The following is a 13,349-nucleotide window of genomic DNA, read 5'->3' as shown; positions in this document are numbered from 1 at the left end:
GGTATTCTCACACAGGTGTATATCGAAGAGGTTTGTGTCCTGCTGTAACCGCTGACCTACATGTGTTAAGTATACAATAAGCCAATCCCAAACCTATAAAATCTGACAAAATCAGGATGTGTGCTACATCTGCTGCATGAGATCTAGACCCTGCCCTACACACCAGCATGACCATCTCTGCCACGCAGAGCTAGATCACTTAACAGTAATCTCAGACCATGCTTTTTTGATAAAATTAGTAACCTGTTCCAAAAGCCTTGGGATATTAAAGAGTCCCCGGTAATCCTCCAGGTCATCAGCTTGGGGGTCGCTTCTACTACCAATTTATGTGACTTGCCCTAAACATCCTTTGGCATATTTGTAAGTTTGGTAGGAAGGTTTAGGGAATCCAAAGAACATTACAGAAGAACTAGAAACCACATTTGTGATCTCCATAGTGGAGTCACCAGCACCAACTTCTCTTTGGATCTTCTGACTTGTGCTGCAAGTTTGTTGATTATTGTAAATGGTGGAAACGCATAATCTAGACACGGGCTCCAATACGGAAGGAAATCATCCATAGCTTCTGCTAGGGTATCCGGACTTCAACTGTAGAATCTTGAAAGTTAATGATCCAGTTGGGACACAAATAGATATATCTGGCATTGACCCCACTTCATTATTCTGACACACTTGTGTCTCCGGTTTTCAAGTGCTACAATCCTTCAGATGCCTGTAGGTCCAATCCGCAATAGTGTTGTCTCTCCCCAGAAGGTGTTGAGCATTATGGATATCTTCTTGACTAGGCACAAATGCCAGAAATCCCTGGCTATATGCACCAGATGTTTCAATGTTATTCCCCCTAATATGCTTATGTATCACACTGCTGACAAAATGTCCATCTTCAGTAGGATGGGGCAGGAGTTGAAATGCCTTTTTTGTTCTGGCCATAATCCTCCCATGGAGAGGTCCCTATATTGAGCTCACTAACCTGAGCAACTTTCATCAGACTCTTAACCATATCCAGCACTGAGCCAAAGATGGCTTTCCCATTCTTGTTTTCCATATGGTTCAACTACCACTGGAACACTCTCTTGGCTTCCCCGTCAAGGTTACCTCGACACACATGTGAACCCTTTTCTCAGATGTGAAGCCTACAATCTGTGTAGTGTCCGGTAATGAAGAGGGGCTAGAAAGATCGCCTGTATTGAGAATGCTAATAATCCTAGCAGCCTAGACAACTGTCTCAAGGAGACTTGTCCTATTTCCAGCGCTCTCCTAAGCTCCCTTCTGATGAGTACCATCTTCTTCATGGTTAGTCTCTATCACCACCACGCTTTGCTCGCTACACAGATGTATTTGTTTCTGATTCATAAATAGAATACCGTCCAGATAAACGATAAATATGACACCTATGGCTCTTAACAGTTCTAGGACCAGTTGCAGAACTTTTGTTAAGTACCACAGTGCAGATGAGGAACCAAATGGTAAGGCCAGGAACCTGTACACCTGTTTCTTTCACAAGAATTGTAGAACCTACTTGTGGTCCTTGATCTTTCTTTGCAACCAAAAATATGTTGCTGAGGAAACCCCTTTGGTGTAAATACGTTGGTTCTATTGCATTCTTGTTTAACTAGAACAACACTTTATTGTCTATGAGGAACATCTCTGCCTTTGAAAAGGTAAGGAGAACCAGCTTACATCTCTGCATTGGAATTCCGTAGAACTCCATTATGATGCCTTTTAATCTGAAGAACCCATGCAACCCACATAATTAAGTTCCATTTATTTACGAATAGGTGCAACATTCCCCCTTACTATAGGTTGGAAAAAAGGCATAGTCCCAACCTGTTGATTCTGCAGATGTATTAGGGCTCCCACTGAAAGTTCCTCTCATTCCTCAACCTCTTCCAAGATCTACGGTTGGAATACATTTTTCAAACCTCTTTTGGTACCTCCATTAAAATGGTTTTCTATTCTTCAATCTCTGCGAAGCCAAAGTAACCAAGCAGCTGGTGGACCATTCTCTGCCTCTCAGAAACACTTGACAGAAATTGTCACATAACTGTTGCGCTTTATATAATGAAAAAAAGGTGACGACATTGGGCTGGATATCAGGTCCTCAATGGGTGCTCAGAAGGAAGATTGAAAAGAAAGGTAACTGGTTTCTGGGTGGCCTGCCAGTTTCAAGAAGCTCTTGCTATGAATATCTTGGTGTCTGGCTGCAGGATTGCCTGTCTTATCACTTACATCTTAACTCATTAAAGTAAAAAACCACCTCCTTAATGGCAGCCCTTCAATCCTTACACTGCAAACTGCAAAGCCCAACTCTGATGCTTCTTATTACAGTGATAAAGGGAAGTTTATTTCAACAATCAGTTTTGGCACAGAGGCTTTTCCAGGGAAGTTTGGGCCCTTTCTCAATTCTGCACAAGGTGAAGCATTTCGCCTTTACTTTCAACTCCTGGAATATACATCTCTGGCCCAGATGGGGCTGTAACTTGGAGTGCTTAGTTAAGGACTAGTTCAACACAGCCCCTTGCTTAAGTATATGTCACTATTAAGAGTGTCCGACCAGGCGACATTGCATTCCCGTATGTAGAAAGAAATGAAATTCAAATTGCTATTCCGAAATAAATAAATAGCTGGACGCAGGCTTTTGAGTTGTCCTTGAATAATTTAAAGGCAAATTAATTATGGGAATTGACACTACCGCATGAACTCTTCAAAACATCTCTAAACAAACAAATAAAGAGGATCTCATGGAATAGAGAAAAGAAAGAATTCAGCAAAAGAAGTAATGCATCAATGGTCATTGGCCCTTAGAAACAACCCTGTCTACAGCCGCACTTAACAGTTTTACTGAAAAAAATGTATACAATCAAGTTGCTACAACTACGCTTTGTCCTGTGTCAAACTGCAGATTGCCTGCCAAAATAGTCATCGAAACATCTTTCCTCCAAGTGCCGACTGTGTCATCAACATAAGGAAAGTTTTACTTACATTGTATCAATTTGCCCTAAGCTTCTTAGTAAATTTAAGACTTTGCTGCAAAAATAATTTAACTACAACGGCATCAGAACATGTCGCCATGAGCTACCTTTTTGTTTAAAGGCTGGATGCCCCCAAGTGATTGCAGCTTTCATAACATTTGTTACAAAAGCAGACAGGTTACTATCAGACAAAGGTCAAATAACAGCCGTAGCAATATGAAGGAGGTACTAGTACATGTATTAGTCTAATGCCATCCTTGTACATTATAGCAAACTTTGTACTGTTACATCTGCACTTTATACTTGGTATCATGGAAGAGGCAATATGAGACCTGATGAATAATAAGGAAAAACAAGAGAATATGAAGTAACACTGCTGTTTATAAAGGAACAACAAGCAAGTGGTCCATCCTGATGCTGTTCAATTTCATCTTTTTCATTTATAACAACTTTTCCACTGTTACATCTGCACTTTACATCTAGTATCATGGAAGAGGAAATATAAGGCATGCCTAGAAATAACTACCCATGTTAGGATAAAGGGAATTCAAAGAGATACTGCTACCCACCTAAGGAAAAGCGTGTAGGAACTCCATCTACAGCAGAGCATGTTCTTTGATCTTTTCTCTGGACTGGGTGACATGAATATCACGCAGTCTTATGGTTGACAGCGCCAGTCCCTGACGATTGTTTACTCGGTATGAGAACTTTGGCCCATATGCATCAAAGCAAAACCCGGTCGCAAACGGGCAGATTCTCAGAATCTGCCCCTTTGCTCCCTGTATTTTTGCATTTGGGATGCATCATCCCAAATGCAAAAATCGCAATTTAAGGAATCTTTAAATAGCGATTCCTTAAATTGCGATTGCAGTTAAGGAATCCCAAATTGAGATTCCTTAAATGCAATGCATGAAAGTTAAAAAATTAGCGATTTGGCTAATAGGGGGAGCAAATTACCATGAAGTTGAACTTCATGGTAATTTGCAAAAACTTTGCAAAATGCACTTTTGTGCATTTTTCAAAGTTTCATGTTGCGCACACACATGCCCTTAGAGCATGTATGTGTGAAACATAAGTGCACAGATCAATTTCAGGGGTGCAATAGGGTGTCATTTTGACACCCTTGCACCTTTGAAATTGCATGAGCAATTTGCGAGTACCTACTGGTACTCGCAATTTGCTCATGCAATCTCCAATTCATTCCTATGGGCCTGGAGGCCCATAGGAATGAATGGGACGGCATTCCTTAATTGCTACTTGCAATTTGCAAGTAGCAATTAAGGAATTTTAAGGAATCGCTATTTTTATAGCGATTCCTACATGCATAGGCTTTTGCAATTCCTTAATTGCGATTCCTTAAAAATAGCAATTAAGGAATCGCAAAAGTCTTTGTTGATGCATGTGCCAGTATGTATGGGAAGGTTAGCAACAATTTTCTGTACGGCTTCAGGGGAAACCAGGAGCTCTGGTGTGAATAGTTCAACAGAACAATTAAATTCAGAAAACTAGTATACGACCCTTGGCTTAAGCTCACCCTGATTTTTATGTTAAAGTTTCCGTTCATGATCCCCTGGATGATGAAGTACATAATTTTTATTTTTATGAATGTTTTTAATTTATTGTATTGTGCTATATAAAGTTATTATTTTAATTAAGTGAATTAAACATATGTATCTCTCTAAAGGTGGTGAAAAACTTGCCAAGTTGTGTAATGAAGGGGTCACCGAAGAGACCTCCTACCACCACCGGTCCTGCTTCTGTAATGGCCAGTTCATCCAACTTGGGATAAATCTTTACCAGGAGTTAATGACTCCTCTCCATGGACTGGGTACAGTTCGTGTCTCCATGGAAACATATAACCCATTGGGACATCTGGTATTCGGAGTATGTGATGATATTAAATAACCTTTTTCTTGAGGGGGGCGTGGCCAAGCCCCAAAGTAACATAGCGCAGTAAAAAGGAGGTCCCACTGAGAACGGTGAATACACGCTAATCCTGACTGATCCTGCATGGGAGAGGATGTCAAGGCTCCAATCAAAACTCCTGGCTGTTAACAAAGTCGATTACAATGCCGGTGGACCCCTGGAGGTGCAGATGGTCGGGCTGTGGAAGTTGTCCGTGCCAGTGTTGGGCGTTGTACAGTGGAGCAGCTGTATGTGTCACGTCGGCTGCTGAGACTGGGCCTTCCCTGGGAGCCCGGTGATCCAGCACACCAGATGAGAGCAGCAGGGTTTGGTTGGGGCCCAGCAGACTGCCCGAGGCTATGAGCAACAGGGTGGCAAGCGAGCGGGCAAGTAGACCCCATCCTTAAGAGTTGAGCGCCCGTCGGTGCAGTTGATCAAGAGCTCACCTGCTGCGGCTGGAGATGCAGGGCGGCGGCCTCTGTGTCAGGAGATTGAGGAGGCATTGGCGTGGATCCCAGGTGACACAGATCCATGTACCAACGGAGGGTGTGTCTCCTGGGGCGGCACTGAAGGGAGACAGAGCAGCCTATTAAGGTGGCACAGACACATGAGCCCTTGGAGCGAGAGCCTAGTTTGACTGGGGGCGATCAGCACCACAAGGCTCCGGCTTGAGTCCTTTAATTCCCCCCCACTCCTAAGTGGGGCCGGTCTGAAGGTAGTACACCAAACAACGGAGTGCAGGGAGCAAACAGGGAGTGGAGCGGACTGGCGTGCTCTAGCATTGATTTAATACTGTTCCTCAGAGAACTGTACTGGGGGCGTGAAACTCAAGGGGGTGATGACTGGCGTTGATTGGATTAGGACCGAGTTTTTCACCAGGAGGAGGTACCGGAGAGGGAAGGAATGACCCAGCTCTACAGTACACCGGAGTAAACTGGGGGTCTTGCTGCCTGTGATGGGGTTCCACCACGGAGGCGTTGTAGGACACAATGGTATGTGATAAAGGCCAGAAAGCGGAAGCTTTGCTCAAAGTCAAGAAATATGTGTTCCGCACCCTGGCTCTGGGGGATGAACAAGCACATGGAGACACCCCACCCCCCCCGAGGATCGTGGCAGAGAGTTCCTTTCTGAGAGACTTCTTGTTGGCCTTGCAGGACACCAAAGCAACCCTGGAGCAGAAGATAGACACAGTAGTAGTAGACCTCCCTCTCCTGCAGGCAGACCTGCAGGTGATGTCGACACAGGTGGGGACAGTGGAGGCTGCAGTGGAGGATCACGGTGGGGCCATTCAGCAGCTGCAGGAGGAGGAAGGGCACCTCAGAGACCACTAGTCGCCTGCCTATGCAGACAGAAGATGCAGAGGGGAAATCGAGGAGGAATAATGCGAATCTGGTGGGTGTAACTGAGGGGAGGGCAGGACCCTGGAAGAATTGGTTGAAAACTTGCTTTGGTCCTTTCTCTTCCCCCAACAACTCTCGGCCCAACTTGCTGTAGAGAGGGCCCATCGATTGCAGGGGTGCCACCTCGCCATGGGCGTGGCCCAACTGATCATTGCAAGACTTTTGAACTGTAGTGTTCAGGAGGCAGTACTGCATGCTTCCAGACTGCATGGACCCCTCAGGGTTGAGAGCAACATAGTCATGGTCTTTCCAGATTCTACACAAGAGGTACAGGCGCAGCGCAGAACATTTAGCAAGGCTAAGGGTAGCTGCAGAGATGGAGTCTAAAATACATGATGCTCTTCTCTGCAAAGCTGAAAGTCCTGGCGGAAGGGAAATACTGTTTTTTCATACTCCAAGCAAAGTGTGGGATTGGCTGGAGGGCTGGAGATAGTTGTTAGGGATGGAGAGGAACGGAGACACCCAGGTGAGACCTGATCAGCCGCATCCAGTCCCCAGCCATGGACAGTGAGGACTGGCAGAAGCAGTTGAAGGATGCAGAGACGCAGACCAAGGCCTGGAGGCAGGCACGTAAGACTCCTCCCCAGCTGGGAGACAGGCAGGGGGGGTGTTGACCGGAGGTGGAGGACTCTCTGTGGATGACACACAGACTCATTATACTAACATCCACAAGGGTTGGAGTTTGTGCACTTTATTATTGTTCTTTGTGTAATAGGAAGACAGACACTTCAAGCAATGGGGGTGAGTAGTTTGGAAACCACTACATGAGGCAGTAGGGATTTGGGTGGGGTAAGGAGTTCATAATGCCATTTAGAGGACGATCAAAGGCTGGGATGGGCGCAGGCAGATTGGCTCAAGTGGGATGACAGAAATGACAGGTAGGCCAGAGAGGTCAGTGGGTGAGACTTGATCCCTTGACTGGTCCTCTTTATCCTGGAATGTGAATGAGTTGGCCACAAGGTCAAACAAGCTATGGTACAAAGATTTTGGAATAGACATAACTCGGACATAACTCAGACATACTGCTCATTGAAGAGCAGCCTGAAAGGTAACAGTTGTGATTTCCTGGGTCAGGGGCCCAATGTCATTTTCCACAGAGGGGTTTGTGAAGCTACTAGCCATTAGAAGCAAGATTAGTCTCTTCAGGGGCTCCAAGGCTGACCAGATGGCCTTTTGCAGGATGTGTGATGGTATCCACAAACTTCTCATTAATAGGGAGCAAGATCTGTTCTTCACATGCTTCCTCCCTGAAATCCCCTCTCCGGGCACCTGCCATGTTGTTCAGGTGCAATTATATTTTATACCGTTATATTAGGCTGAACTTACATTACTCTTACTAGTTATGTACAACAAACCTGAGGTAAAACATCATGTAAAATCATCCATCAATACAGAGGTCACTACTAAACCATTTGAATTTCAGCATGTTTGCTTCTCATGGAGTAAAAGAGTAACCAGTCTAAATGGGCCCAGATGGACTATTCTCAAGTCCCGCGATCTTACAGTATCACTCTGGGACTCACTCAGTGATGGCTGCTATTTTCACCCTCTTGGTTCAAATACAATTTGGTACAGTGACCGTATTTGGCAAGTCTAACTATCCTGGAGACTCAACGGTATGGGGGCCGGGAGTGCTTCTCATCCTTCTTGCACTCCAGAAAAAGAGAATAACAAGATGGAAGGGGAAGAGAGACCATGTACTGCGTACAGTGCCCCTAGCGGAGCCGACGCACCATTCTGAGCGAGCGCAGGCCGCCGGGATGGAGCTTCAAGTGAAAGCTCCCAGGTATGGGATCAACAATTACTGAATATCCCAGTCTATACTCCGACATCCGCCCCTCTACGACTAACCTTTGCACCGACGAACACTCAGGAACACATTTAACCTTAACAGAAACTGGAGCTACTCATGTTCTCCCCTCCATATGTCAATACTTGATCTGACCAGATTTGCATTGTCTCCTGCCAGTTGCGCTCTTCCCACCCTCCTCGAAGGTTTGCAAGAGCTTGATCATCTGACGCAGACGCCTGATGAGTTAAAGTCACCCAAAACACAACAGCTATTTGTGCCCCACTGCCTAGCTCACTGGCAGCCAACCTGCCATACACCGATAGATGCAGGCAGCCTGCATCAGTAAAATGAAGGGCACTGTGGATGCCAATAATTGCCGCTTCCTCTTGCTGAGCGCCGGGCGTAGATGGATGTAGGCGGTTAGCATCAGAGAATCTGTGGACACTACTGATGTTGTTAAGTGTCACTTCCGCTCTCCAGCTTCTGATCCGCTGACCCGCCTGACCTCCCTTGGTGCGACTCCCTCATTCTACAGACTTCTGACACTGAATCCATCATCGTTCTTTAGTTCACTTTGCCACCCCAGTTCAGACCCATTTATTGTGTTTGCTTTGTTTGCCCTAAGTTGGCAGGGTATGCCCAAACATGGGTCTCTTGCTCACTGCATTCAAGCTAGCCTGGCTGATGAGGGGTGTTACCCCGAAACAGGTCCCAAGATGCTTGTTTCTGGTCCAGGGAAGACATGGCATGGCAGTTTGGGCTGGACTGTTCCCATGAGGAACAGGGTCAAGGCTGATTTGCGTATGGCTGGGTCTGAACTGGGGTAGCGGAGGGAGCTAAAGAAAGATAATGGATTCCGCCCAGATCTAATAGTGGCTGGGGGTGGGTGTCTGAAAACTGTCAGTGCTACGTCCATCATCTTATTGTGTTTGCTCTGAAAACAGTCATAATCACACCCATCCCACTAACTACTGCACCAGGCTTCCAGCACGCCACTCATTCAGTGTTCTCACCACTCTTGCCCTTGCCTCACTCTAGATGGAAAACTTCACCCCTTCCTCTTTTCCCCTCGCGACCCATTAGACTAAGTGATCTACTATCTGACAAGGATATTCGCTCCCTCCTACGCTCATATGACCCAACGTACGCCATCAACACAAACAATAAGTGTCAAATCAAGACAACCCATGCTGACCCGCACAGAGAACCTAGGGTCAATTCCATATCCATAACCAAGAACAACCTCACACGAGTCACCACCACAAAAACGCCTCTAGCTGATACCAATCCTAAGCTTAAATGCATGCTTCTTAACTGCAGATCTGCAGTAAGACATGCAGCAGATATCACTGCCCTCATCCTCGCACATGATCTGGATCTCTTAATGCTGATTGAAACCTGGCTAAATGACTCATCTGCACCTATCCTTGACTTCTTAGTCCCCATTAGCTATGACATTATTAGAATAGACAGATCTAGTGGACAAGGTGGAGGTATCGCCTGTATATACCATAACAATCTATCAGTCAAACAACCACAATCCGCTGCTCTTTCATCATGCGAATACATATGCATTGAGGTTGCATATAACAACAGGCAAGTATGCAAATTCCATGTGTTTTACCATTCTCCATTAGACAATGTTTCTTTCATTCTACAAATTATGGAAATCATCTCAAGTAATGCAGATCTTCACAGCACACAGATTTTCTCTGAGATTTTAACCTCCACTGGAATAACATGAATGACCCTTCAGTCAAAGCCTTAAAACCTTCCTAATGGACCAAAATCGAAGACAAATATGTGACAGCCCTACTCACATTAAGGAAGCAAACTTAGATCTAATCATTGGTAAGACCAACTCCGTTCAACTTCAATCTATTGTCCCTTGCGACTGGACAGACCACCACTTCATCACCTTCCTCATCACTGAATCTGTGAGAACTAATAAAGTGCTGCTAAAAAAAATAAACACTGGCAAAGAAGCCTCCGAAACATTAACCTGAATGATCTGACATCCCTCGGTAATGACATTTTGCCCTCTCCTGTGGATATGTCCAATGCCCATGACCTTACAGACCACTACAACCGATCCATGATGAACATTTTAGACTCGATTGCCCCTTTACAGCTAAAATGAATGTGTTCCAAAGTCTCCAAACCCTGGTACAATGGTAGCCTGAATGCTGAAAGAGTAAATCTGAGACCAGCGAAAAGATTGTGGAGATCCTCACTGTCCCTCGAACATCTCAAACACCTGAGATCATTAAGGAACATCTATAACAAACGCATTAGAATTTCTAAAGCTAGTGAAGAACCAGAACCTGATGGGCCTGGCGGCGCAGGGTACGCCTTAATCTCCTGGCTTCACCTGCTTTATCTAACAGAGACACGGGACACTCTGTTAGACGTATATGATCAGATTTATTAGCTGCAGCTAGTACAGTTGTCCCAGAAGTACACACGGTATGTTCTCAGGAGACTGCCACTTTACTCCGTGGCGCACAATCTTTTATAGTACATAGATGGCATACAGATTAACAAAGAACACTCCCAATACATACATGAAGAGCCAATAAGAAAAGTTTGAAAACAAGACATAGCCAATAGAAAGAGTTTTACAACAAGATATCGAGTAACCCAAATAAGCCTCTCCTCCAACTGTGTTTGTCACCCCCCCCCCCACAGGTTTAATCAATTATTGCTAGCAGCTGACTTGCAGGTGGCAGGACACATTTGTGTGTTTTGGAGGACAGTTGTGAAATGAGAGAATACGAGCAGAGAACAGCGAAGGCCAGAAGATAAGATAAAGTCAGAAGAGAATAGTGTGAACCAACAGATAGTTGAGACAGGGATTAGTCAAACCAGACGGGGATTAGTGGACTCAGCCAGTCCCTGACATGAGTTTCGTAAATAGAGGCAGAAGGCTATTTTGACACGATACTGCAGGAAAAGCAGAAAAGGCTTCGTTCGCCGTGCTGCCTGAGTGAGGGCAACACAAAATGGCAGCGGAATACAAAATGGAGGCTCAATACGATCGAGATCGAAAATCGAATTTCCTCAGACCCTCCTTTTGCGAGAACTCAGGCAAAATACACAGACTCACGTTAATCTGAGTCAATGGCCATGAGGTCATCAAGCTGTTGCTGCAACATCATTTTAATGTTCTCTGTTCTCTGTGACTTAGGTCTTGGGATGCACACAGTAGCACAAAGGCCGCAGATGGCGGGGCCACAGTGCATACAGAGACAACAGGAGAAAATGATGGCCAAAACCATTCCAAGGAATGTTAATACCTTCCATCCCCATTTAGACAGTAGTCCCCAAAACCATCCCAGTAACGACCAATCTCCTTCGTCCTGATGAATCGACTCGGAGATTACATGTAATTTAGAGATGGCTTGGTATACCGTCGGAGCATCATCAGGTATATAAATACAACAACTAGATCCGATCAATTTACAAACTCCACCACGGTCCGCAAGAACAACATCTAGGGCAACTCGGTTCTGTAATGTCATAAGACGATCCGCCTGTAGTTCTGCTGTGATATTACTCAAAACTCCTACAGTAATGTCTATATTAGTCTCTACAACACAAACCAGTTGTCTCATGTTTCTGCTATTGGCCATAGGACCCCAAAAAGGAAGAAATCCTTTGAGAAAATCTCCTCCCTCTTGTCCTGCTGTGTCTTTGGAATCAATAATTCCTCTGCCATATCTGTTTCTGTGATGATTTGAAGAAGCAGTGTATGTAGGGGGAAGAAGGAAAGCTATATAGCATGTTCCAGAAAAACCAGTCGGCAACCACATATAGGCTCTATCGTGGCAGATAAAATACGTGCCCTGAGATGGTACTAGCGGCGGAGATGAGTGGATGTATGTATGGGAACAAAAGCTTTCTCTCTGTTCGGTGTCAGTAGTCTGGCCATTTATTTGCAAACAGAAATTGCCTTGATTAGGAACAGTCCATATTGGTGGAGATTTTCCCTGTTTAACTTTATCACTAAGGCTAGTGATGTAATGAGTGACGTTCCAATCAGTATATGCTTTTCTCTCATCAACAGAAATTTTACTATTCTCCATGATTTTAGCCATAGCTACCATTCCCTTTATCAACGAACTATGAGTAAAATCTGGTCCACCAATATATGAACTGACAGGTCGTTTAAATCGCCTCTGATATGCGTTAGAGAATATCACAAAATAAGCCCAAGCGGAACCTTCATAAGAGAACGGAAGGACTAAATATGGCATCCCTTTATCTGTGGTATGAGGCATAAGTCCACACACCCAACAGTCGGTTGTATTGATTACTAATTGGTGCTGGTGCAATAACTGAACAAATGAATTATTGTAGTATTCGGTTCTTCTGATGAGTTCATGTTGAGGAAGTGTATGAAATAGATGTGGAGAGATAGTAGAATAAGAAGGCAAAGAGATAGAAGTAGGGACAACTTTTTGCTGCATAGCATGAACAATCCAACCTATACACGCCAATAAAATACACAATAATATAAAAACACATAACGTTACACCACAACGACTGTACACTAGTTTACAATACTTTTCTTTCATCTTGTCCTTTTTCTCTCTTTCTCCTAATGTAGTCTCCATCTTCTAAGTGGATGCTCACGGCAATCTTCCTCAATCACTTGGTTATGATTATCTGCCATCCTATGACACTGCACGTCCTGCAGGCCTATTGCCACTACTCAGGTCACAACCAAGACTCCTACTGTGACCCTGCAACCGGGATAGAAACTACATGGAAGAGAGATTCTCAAATTTTCTTAATTAGTCTTGGTCTGAGAATATAACGGACTTTATCAGGTACAGTCTGGTCTTGAAACAATGTTTGTGAATAACCAACGTTGGTGCTCTGACAATTCTACCCAACATACCATCTCATCTAACATTCCTGTACTTTCTTTCCACTTACTCAACTCTTTCTCTGTAGCCTCTTCTTGAATCGATTTTACACTTTCTACTGTGTCCTCATACATTCCTCTTTCTCTGACCCAATTCGCAGGGCCCGCAACATACATGCGACTTGTAGCATCTCTGGCTGTCCTTTTCGCTACCTCATCCGCAAATGCATTCCCGCGACCAACATCATCCGTAATCTTCTTATGCGCACTACACTTCACAATTGCTATATGGGTAGGCAAAGCAAGTGACTCAAGAAGGTCAGTCACCAACTGACCATGCTGTATCTTAGTGCCGTGGGAGGTAAGAAATCCCCTTTCTTTCCACAGACGCCCAAAATTAAACGCCACAC

General features: G+C 44.6%; 1 long non-coding RNA gene across 3 annotated transcripts in view; it reads right to left on the bottom strand.

The window, feature by feature from the left end:
• The window catches only part of LOC146775975 (uncharacterized), a 1,152,826-nt gene that overhangs the window by 62,545 nt on the left and 1,076,932 nt on the right, over positions 1-13,349 (bottom strand). The gene's annotated exons all lie outside the window — the stretch shown is intronic.

Source organism: Triturus cristatus, chromosome 12, assembly GCF_964204655.1.
Source record: "Triturus cristatus chromosome 12, aTriCri1.1, whole genome shotgun sequence".
In the NCBI taxonomy this organism is placed as follows: Eukaryota; Metazoa; Chordata; class Amphibia; order Caudata; family Salamandridae; genus Triturus; species Triturus cristatus.
Note: the sequence above shows the minus strand (reverse complement) of the source record. Positions and strands in the feature narration are given on the sequence as shown.